Raw genomic sequence first — 10,579 nt, 5'->3', positions numbered from 1 at the left:
CTCCTTCTCTCCTTTCCAGCCCTTCCTCTCCCCACCTCCCTCATGCCTCCATTTTATCTATCCTTCTCCTTCCCTTCCCTTTCTTCTTTTCCCATCTATTCCTTCCCATCTTTCTCCTCTTCTGTCTTCTCACTTCTTCTTCCTTTTTTTGAGAGCCTCCATTTCCTCTTCCCCAGAAGTACCACCACAGAATAGGATGAGTGAGTGTTATTCAAAGAGATGGAACTGACACAGAGAACATTCAACATGATGATATCATTGCTTTGTCAATCAATTTGAGAGATGTCCCCGTTCTCATTCTGCCTCAGTTTCTATCAAGTTAAACTCTAAATTGCTGGTACCTTCTGGCTCTTTATCCACCTGTCCCCAAGGCAGGAAAAACATTGGTGGCCTAGGAGATTGCCAACCCTTGCCTTTCCTCAAGGCTGGCAACAGGTGACATCATAGAGGGAGGTTGCTATGTGGGTTAGATACCCTAACTTCAGTTACCAAGTTCTTCTGTGTCTTCTAGTTCATGGGACACCTGATCCCTTGACTGGCCACTTAAACCTAGTACCACTTCTTTCCCAGCAACTGTGTTTGGAGCAGGACAATTGGATCTGTTTTCTTCTAACTTGGGTAAGATTGTAGAAATAGGCACAGGAATATAATCTTAGCTCTCAGGATAGTAAGGCAGGAAGATGGGAATTTAAGGCCAGCAGAGTGAGTGAGAGAGAGAGAGAGAGAGAGAGAGAGAGAGAGAGAGAGAGAGAGAGAATGCAATTTTGACATTTTACCTCTCTATCAATGGTTGTGATCATCAGAGCACTTTGCTTTTCTCACTAGAAATGTTTTTTTAAAGAGAGACTGGTACACATCTAGCCTTGCACTTAACACTTTATACCTCTTATAATTCTGCCCTAAACCCCATGAGGTAACGGTAATACTCATTTTCCACAGGAAACCAAAAGTGGATTATGGAGCTTAAGTAACATAGCTCCATTTTACCTCCTTTGTACCCTGAATATTGGGTCAGGACTTGCCTGGACCCTTTCTGCCATATTTCTTTTGCCAGCTTCTCTGGCCAGGGCATGAAACTGTGGAGGGCAAAGACAGCATTCTGCTGTCTCCTTTCTATTCATCTTGGCTTTCAGGGTGTGCACAAACTCTGAGGTCTGAGTATATCACACATTTACTCAGGTCTGAGTATATCACATATTCTTAAGCAATGTTAGATGTTGTTACTACCCAATACTTACTGATTTCACTGCATCAGTCCCTGGAGTTCGGCAAAGGAAGGGACACAGTGTGCTTAAGTTCCAGGGTACACAAGACAGAAGAAAGACATTCACCCCTTCAGTGAATTGCATATGTCTCAAGTAAGTGCTAGAACAGAGCAATAGAAGATTCCTGGGCTAAGAGCACTGAGGCTTTCTGGAGAAGGAGAGCAGGAAAGAAGTGCCAGACAGGGGGACAGAAGTGGCCTTTAATAAATATGAGAGAAAAGTCATTCTTCCCAAGGGACCTAAATTTTCAGAATCACAGTGAGACAAGAGCTGAAGTGGTTAGGCCTACATAGGACAGAAATTTCTTGGATAATTAGTGTTGTCATTCTGCATTGGGCCCAGGAAGGTTCAGGAGCTGGTGCCCTCTATTTCTGTGTCACAGAGCAATCCTTTGAAGTGTTTACCTAGATTTTAAGTGATTGGATATATTGATTGCATTTCATCATGTAGATATATCAGAGTTGATTTCACCATTAATTTTATTGAGCCTTTAGTTTGTTTCTCAAGGATTTTTACTATTATGAACAATATATTGAGGCAAGGTGACATATTGGAGAGGATGTCATATGAATTCTTCCTCTGTCATGGCCAGAAAGCTTTCAACCCTTCCAAGACTTAGTTTCATTATCTATAAATCAAAGCTAAGACTTTATTAATACAGCAAACTTCATGAGGTAGGGCAGCTTTAAGTCCTTGAGGATGGCCTTGAAGGGGATTCAGGACCCTGTTCTCTTCCTCTTTGTTCTTTTCTTATTCTGGCTGTACAGTGAAGGACTTTGCTCTTCTGTTGTGTTCCCATTGTGTTCAGCCTACTACAGGCCTCAATACAAGAGGGCCAATGAACCTCAGGCAGAAAGAAGTCGTTGTAGTGTGATTATCTCAAGTATCTGTTGTAACAATGAAAAGTGCATTAACTATATTTCACTGCTTTTTATACATTTATAATACATCTGGCCCTGTGCTATGTGCAAACTTAGATGCTTAGATCTTCCTACCTACCTTAGCAAGAAAGTATTACTGGCATGCTCATGTGTCATGTAATGAAGAATCCCAGGGAGAGTGTAAGACATGTAGCTAGAACAAGGAAGCACTGGCTGGGGGGTTCTAATCTCAGAGACACATGGTTCACTTTCCTTCTGCACATTCGCTGAGTGTTTGTTGTCACTGAGTTCTGACACAGAGCTTGCCAGGTTTTTTTGCAAAGCTGATTTGGGGGAGGGGAAGCACAAATATGGCTAACAGGGACTTAGCATGAAATAAATATAATTGTCACAGTATAAATGTTAACATTCCACAATCCTCGGAATATTTGCTTTCCATTTGTTCACAGAGTTGACTATTATTTTAGAATCCAAGAAAAGTCTGTGTTTTTGAGCAGATGCTATCCTTTTGTTTGATAGTATCAATCCAAAAGTCAACAGATCTGTCCACTGTCTCCTTCTAAATGAAGATGTAGTATAGAGTTCAGTAATTACATCATAGACAAATCCTGTATACAAAGCCTCATGACTAGGCTATCCCACCATTCGTGGTATTGCCAATGACAACAACATTCACCATAGCCAACAACAGCCAGTTACTGAGCAGTTTTTTAGCAAAGGGCAGACTCAGTGCTGCCCAGGCATCCTTTAGGTAGCTACCCTCTGAGGTCTGTTATGTAATTGCAACTTCATAGAAGAGGAAACAGAATTTCAAAGATCATGTGTATAAGATACTATGTCCATTGGCTCTTAGTTGGCAATATGGTCCCACTGAAAGGCCTACAACTGAAGTAATGCTTATTGACCCTTTATAATTAGGTTTTGTCTTTTGTAAAATGTGGGAACTGGAATAGGTTATTTCACAGGCTCCATCAAATTTTTAACTTCCTATCTTCCAAAATAGTACACATTCATTCTTCAAATTATAATTTCATATGGGCTTTTATTTTTCAAGATTATTAAAAATTTTAACATGTATGAGAAAATATGTCTTGATGAATGAACAAAAAAGAACAGCTACCATAAACATAACAATGGAACCATTGGCCTTTACATTTCATTTCAGTTGTTTTCCATTTCATTTTCATTTTAATTTCATTTCTATTTCACTCATTTAATTGATATTCATTGAGCATATATATTTGGCAAAATGTATTCAGGGTTGAGAGAATAAAGACAAATTACAGACTATATAACATATTTAAAAAATAAATGTCTAATAAATGATTGTACAAAGGACTCCTTAAATCCAACAATAAGACAGTGAATAATATGATTCAAATTGAAAAAAGATATAAACAGGTATCTCAACGAAGAAGATATGCAACTATCAACAATGTATATAAAAAGATGTTAAACAGTAGGTGGCATTAGGTAATCATACTTTTCAACACCATGAGACAGCACAATACCTCTATTAGAGTGGCAAAATCAGGCTGTTGAGATGCCTCAACAGGTAATGTTACTTCCTACTAGGCCCAGCCACCTAAGTTTAGTAACTGGAACCCAGATGATGGAAAGAAATAACTGATTCCTTCAGTCTTTCCTCTGTCCTCCACATATATCCTTTCACATATGTACACATAGCCCCCTAAATAAATAATTAGTATAACCATTGTGGTGATTTAAATAGGAATGGCCCCTATAGGCTCATAGATTTCTATGTTTGGTCACCAAGGAATGGCACCGTTTAGAAAGTGTTACCTTGTTGAAGGAAGGGTGTAATTAGGGATAAGCTTTAAGGTTTCAAATTATTTATTCAGCCCCAGTCTCCCTCCCTCCCTCTCTCTCTCTCTCTCTCTCTCTCTCTCTCTCTCTCTCTCTCTCTCTCTCTCTTTTCTGCATCCTGATGATCCAAACTTAGCACTCTCAGTTACCTCTCCAATGCACAACTGCCTGCATGCCACCATGCTTCCTGCCATTGCTGATAATGACCTAAACCTCTAAATCTGTAAAGAAGTCCAAATTAAATGCTTTCTTTATAAGAATTGCCGTGGTCGTGATGTCTCTTCACAGCAATAGAACATTGACTAAGATAACAATTTCCAGCAGCAAAAATCAAGAAGACTGAGAGTATCAAATGCCAGCAGGGGTGTAAAACAAATAATCTCACATCTTGAGGGAATGCATGACAATGCAGACACTAGAACAGTGGTTTATAAGTCTCTTAGAAAAAATTCACCACATAGCATGGCAATCATATTCCTTGACATTTGCACGAAAGCAGTGGAAGCATCTCTTCACAAAAGCTCTTTCATGATGTTGTCATAATCATTCAAACTTAGAAGAAAATATTATGTCCTTCTGAGGGTGAATGGATACATTAACTGTGATTTTTTTGGGTTATAAAATACTATTCAGCAGTAAAAGTAAACAAGCTACTGAGCTGTGAAAAGAGTCAGAGGAGAGTTGAATGTGCATTACCCAAGTGAAAGAAGCCAATCTGAAAAAACTCCACACTGCACAATTCCTACAATATGAAAAGGCAAAGTATGGAGGCAGCTAAAGCATTAATGGTTGCCATGAGTGGGAGAAGGGTGGGTAAAGAGGAAGAGTACAGGGGGACTTTTTAATAGTAGTAAAACTCCTCTACATGACACTGTAACAGTAGACACAGGTCCTTGCAACACATGTCCAAGCCATGCAACAGCATCAGGAAACTCTAATGTAATCTGGAAATCCTGGAAGACATTAATTAATCCATGCAGGTTCATGGACCATGTGAAAGAAATACTCCCTGGAAGATGTTGTTAGTGGGAGAGTGTGGTGGTTTGAAAAAGAATGCCCCCCACCACGGGCTCATATATTTGGATGTTTAGTTAAGAGGGAGTGGAACTGTTTGGAAGACTATAAGGATTAGAAGGTAGGTTTGTTGGAGGAAGTGTGAGCTTTGAGGTTTCAAAAGTCCATGCCAGACCCAGTAGGTACCTCTCTTCCTGCTGCCTACAGATCAAGATGTAATTTCAGCTACTTCTCCAGCGCCATGTCTTCTTGCTTGCCACCATGGTTTCTGCAATGATGATAATGGACTAAACCTCTAAACTGTAAACAAGCTTTTAATTAAATGCTTTGATCATTTTCCCTCTTCATAGAAATAGAACAAATACTAAGAGAGGGAGGATATGATTGTCTGAAGGCAGATCCATGGAGCCTCTGAAGTTCTGTTCAATTTTTATGGAAAATTAAACTTCTCTAAAAAATAAGTGTAGTTTTTAAAAGGGAAAACAAAGTGGAAATTGGCATTAAGAAATGTTAATTCCAGCCTCATGACTCTAAGAGCTGGGACAAGTTACTTAATCCTTTCTGAAAATTGATCAGAATCCCCACTTTAACTTCAGATCCTGGATGATAAAATTTTCATCCAAGAACTTGAATTATTCTGTAAAGCATTTTGTCTTTCTCCAACTGAACATTCTTTATTTTTAATTTCCCCTGTGACAATGACAAGAAAAGTTAATCACTTTATAATCACATTACAAACCTTTCTAAAATTGTGAATAGGATGTGGAATACAGACTTCAAACAAAATCATGAAGGAAACAAAGAGCTCCTTATCCCACTAAGTCTTCTTTGCTTCCTCTTTGCTTATATAATTTCTGTCTCCCTAGAGCTCAGGGCCTTTACATTCTTCCCTTCTTCTAGGACTTGCTGTAGGGAGGGCATCTCTGGTTCTTCAGACACACTCCTACCATCCCTTCCATGAGGAATTAATATGGCTCCTGGCTCCTTCCATTTGCCTGGTGTCTAAGCTCCTTGAGTGTCAAGACCACCGCTCACTCTTAGGCTCTGATGCCTCATGCCTGCACCTTAGATGAGATTCCTTTCAGCAAGGTCCCAGGGCTACAGGTCAAGGCCAACAAATCATCAGTATCTATTAAACTAAACATTTTCACCCTGAGACACAGGAAGCAGGGTTCCTTATTGATCAAATGTTGGGACCAGAGTGGGGAAAACCTAGCCCTGCAATTTTCCTGGGATCACTGGCTCAGAGTCTTCTCATTGACTGCCCAGACACCTACATCATTGCTAAGAAAGAATATGAGAATCTACTGCAGCTGCATTTTCCAGGAGAAATGTCATAGTTCTTTACAGAGATCCTCTAAATGTTGGGAACATATAACTGTATAAAGTCAAGCAAGGCCAGTGACATGTCTCGGAAGTTACACTTCAACCTAAGTTTATGGCTTAGAACATTCTACACAGTTGTCCTAGGAAAGGGGAAAAGTAATCAGCTATCTCCCTACTTCCCTGCCTCTGGTTTGACAGTTGGAAATGTAGAGTAACAGTAATTATTTTCAGAACTTACATCCTAGAGACATCATTAACGAATGGTGTGTGTGTGTGTGTGTGTGTGTGTGTGTGTGTGTGTGTGTGTGTTTTAAACAATCGATTTTTAAGAAAAATAAAATGACTTTTTATCCTAATCTTCAGGTCTACAATATTCTAAATCAATACTCTTTTTTTAAGAATCAAAGTAGAGATAAGTATGAAAATGTGAATTATACATATGTTCCATAAAGCTCATTAGAAGATTAATATTGAGCAAAACTGCTCTTCACTACTTGGACAATGCAAATAAAAAGCTGCAAAATTTGCTACAGTTCTAACTTCAATCTAGAGTCTATTAACTGTGCACTGCATTTCCCCTCCCAAAAGAATAAGGAAAACAAGAGAAACTACATTAAGACCAAAGAGCAAAACTAAAAACTGTAATTGTGGCCATAGGAATAATTTTAACAGATAGTTAAATGCTATATTAATTTCCCATGACCTCTGTAACAAGTCATCATAGCTTCATTTCTTTGAACAACACAAAGGTATTTTCTTCAGGTTGTTGAGCCTAGAAGTCCAGACTTATTCTGACTTGAGATAGAGACACACGCCCCTCCAGAGACTATCGAAGGACCATTTTTCCTGTCTCTCTCAACTTCTGGTGGCTTGATGGCAATCTTTGTAGCCACACCACATTTTCTAATCTCTCTAGGTGCCAAGTCTTCTTCTCCTTCCATCTTCTAGGGTCTATGATAGCCTGGATGGCCCAGATTGCTGGTGCAGGATCATCTCCCTTGATTGTAATCAGATTTACAGTATTTCCTTTTGCTACATAAATAAGCCTTCATAGATTTCTGTGATTAGGCCATAGATTTCTTTTGGGAGAAAGGGGAACATTCTTTTCCTATTACAAGTGACAAAACCAATATTAAATACATCTGCTCACCAGTGACCTAGGGCAATGAAGACTGAGGCAGATGCCTGGTACAACTCTATCTCTGATTCCCACCCTAATACACTGTGGCCAGTTGGGACTCTCAAAGCCACAGTAAGGATTTGCACTAACATTGCTTTGGTGCCTGTTCCTGACTTAGGCTTCTATACTTGATTCCAAGGGTCCTGAATCTCTCTTAGGAAAGCCAAAGTCGTCATCATCTTCTCCTTCTCCTTCTCCTTCTCCTTCTCCTTCTCCTTCTCCTTCTCCTCCTCCTCCTCCTCTTCCTCCTCCTCCTCCTTCTTCTTCTCAGTAGTAAGAGAACACAGTTGTGATATATTTATTAATATTTGTGACAAAGAAGGTATTAGTTTGAGATTTAAAAATATCTATAATGCATGCTCTATAAAAAGCTCAAACTACCAACATAATATTCTTCATATAGAATATATCTCACAAATGCCAATATTCTACCATACTAAAGTATACAGAACATTATGCCACAGGTTTGTCTTAGCATAGTTAGTAGTAATATTATCCTGGCTTAAATCTTTATATTTTAAAATATCATTTCTCTAATCACATATAACATGAATTCTATACCATTATTACTCAATGATGGCAGGTGAAATCTTTTTTATTTTAATTCATTTTTTAAAAAATTTGTTCAATTTACATCCCAATTGTAGCCCTCTCCTTCATTTCCTCCCAGTCTCACACTCCCTGACTCATGGCCCCCACCAATTACCTACTCTAACCCTTCTCTCCCACCAACTTACTCCAGCATATCATCAGGACTGCCTGCATCCTCTTCCTCTGTGGCATGATAAGGCACCCCACCAGGGGAAAGCGAATAAAGGGCAGGCAACAGAGTCCACAGCAGGTACAGCCCCTGCTTCCCTTAATAGGGGACCCATATAGAAACTGAGCTGCCTATCAGCTACATCTGCATGTGAGGCCCAGGTCTTATCTGTGCATGGTCCTTATTTGTTGCATCAGTCTCCACTGGCTCCCCTGGGCCGACATTTGTTGACTCTGTTTGGCTTCTTGAGAAATTCCTGCCCTTACAGGTCCTTCTATCCTCCCACTTATCCACAGAACTCCTTGTGCTCTGCCCAAATGTTGGCTTTGAGACCCAGCTTCTGCTTTGATCCCCTACTGCATAGAGTCTTTCAGAGGACTACTGTGGTAGACTCCTGTCCTGTCCTTCTCTCCAGCTGCTTCCAGTGTCTATTCTATTTCTTCTGAATGAGAATTAAGCATTTTCCCTAGGGTCCTCCTTGTTACTTAGCTTCTTTAGGTCTGTAGATTGTGTGTGTGTGTGTGTGTGTGTGTGTTCCACTTATAAGTGAGTATGTACCATGCTTCATGTCCTTCTGTGTTTGACTTATCTCACTCAGGATGATATTTACCAACTTCATCCATTTGCCTACAAATTTCATGATGTCCTTCTTTTTGATAGCTGAATAGTATTCCATTGTGTAGATATTCTGCAGTCTCTTTATCCATTCATCAGTTGAGGTACATCTGGATTGTTTTCAGTGTCTGGCTATTACTAATAATGCTGCTGTGAACATACTTCAGCAAATGTCCTTGTTGTATGGTGGAGTATCTTTTGGGTGTATATCTAAGAGTGGTATAGTTGTGTCTTGAGGTAGAGCTGTTCCCAATTTTCTGAGAAAGCGCCAGATTTACTTCCAAAGTGTTATAGTAGTTTGTACTCCCACCAGCAATAGAGGAGTATTACCATTTCTCCACATCTTCACTAGCATATGTTGTCACTTGAGTTTTTTTATCTTAGCTATTTTGGTAGGTGTAAGATGAAATCTCAGAATTGTTTTGATTTGCATTTCCCTGATAGCTAAGGATGTTCAGCATTACTTTAAATGCTTCTCAGCTCTTTGATATTTTTCCATTGAGAATTCTTTGTTTATCTCTGTATGCCATTTTTAACTGGATTACTTTGTTTGTTTGTGTTTAATTTATTGAGTTCTTTATGTATATGGATATTAGCCCTTTTATCAGATGTAGGGTTGGGCAAGATCTTTTCCCAGTCTGTAGACTGTCAATTGTTTTATGACAGTGTCCTTTGCTTTACAGAATCAGCCCTGGGCTGGAAGCTGGATGTTCCTGCAGAAGCCCTCCTTGGCTTGTTGGACATAGACTCTGTCTGGCCTGTGGCTCCCCTCTGATTTATGAGCTTCAAGACCAACTGAGCTCCACGGGATCCATAGGAGCCTTCCTATAGTTGGGGAAAGTCCTGGAGTCAGCCCTCATCACCCCCACACTGGCTATCTTGCTCCTATATTATAGAGCTCCCACTCCCCAGACACTATGCTCAGACACTGTGCTCGCTGGACACCACCATCTTGGAGAACCTGCAAGCTCGGAGTTCTGGTTGTTCTCCTTTGGGAAACAGGTGTGCTCTTTGAACAGCACCTAGTTTCTGTCTGTATGGATCCTGGAGTCTGTAGTCATGAGGTTGGAGCTATACACCTCGGTATTTGGAGGTACCCACCCACAGGAAGCTGGGTGTATGCAGGTGGCTGAAGGCTGAGACTGGGCTCTGTTGTAACCCAGTGTCTTTTCCCAAGATTAGCTGAATGGCCTGAGATTGGGCCTGGTGTTTCTTCACTGTGGGCTTTCCTCTTACCTTGGGAGGACTTTGGGGGTTTTGGGGATCACTCTTGTTCTGCTAATCAGATACCTTGTGTAACTGGTGCTGCAATCTTAGACCTTTAGTTCCTACCTTCTTAATACCTCATAATGGAGATTAAATTTCAATACAGGATCCCTTGGGAGGGACACACTGAAACCATATCCACAAGCACTGCAGAACTGTTTCCCAAATAATGTCATTTCCACTGACTATAAACATTATGACAATAAAGTAGCCTTTATATTCTGAAATTCAGTGCACCACTAACTAAAATACAGGCATGCTCTTACTACACACTTTTAATCACAAACAACATAGGTAAGGTTAGTTTGTAGAAGAAAGCAACCATATTTGAAAGTGACTTCTCATTGAGGAGCGGACAAAGTGACCAATCAGAGAAAAAAAATTGAAGGAATGAGTCAGAGATAGGATATGCCAAATTCTCACAAGATGAGGCATGAAGGAGAAG

At 40.0% G+C, this 10,579-nt stretch overlaps 1 long non-coding RNA gene across 2 annotated transcripts in view; it reads left to right on the top strand.

Annotated features, from left to right (window-relative positions):
- Nucleotides 1-523: 523 nt before the first annotated feature.
- The window catches only part of LOC311580102, a 35,475-nt gene continuing 25,419 nt past the window's right edge, over nucleotides 524-10,579 (top strand). The window contains exon 1 of one of the 2 annotated variants that reach the window (XR_014773364.1): nucleotides 524-618. This is a non-coding gene — a long non-coding RNA (uncharacterized lncRNA). Of the gene's footprint in view, nucleotides 619-9,622; nucleotides 9,871-10,579 lie in introns of those variants that run through there. The other variant, XR_014773365.1, reaches the window with a different exon arrangement.

Source organism: Acomys minous (genome assembly GCF_964271855.1).
Source record: "Acomys minous genome assembly, chromosome: 12".
Taxonomy (NCBI): Eukaryota; Metazoa; Chordata; class Mammalia; order Rodentia; family Muridae; genus Acomys; species Acomys minous.
Note: the sequence above shows the minus strand (reverse complement) of the source record. Positions and strands in the feature narration are given on the sequence as shown.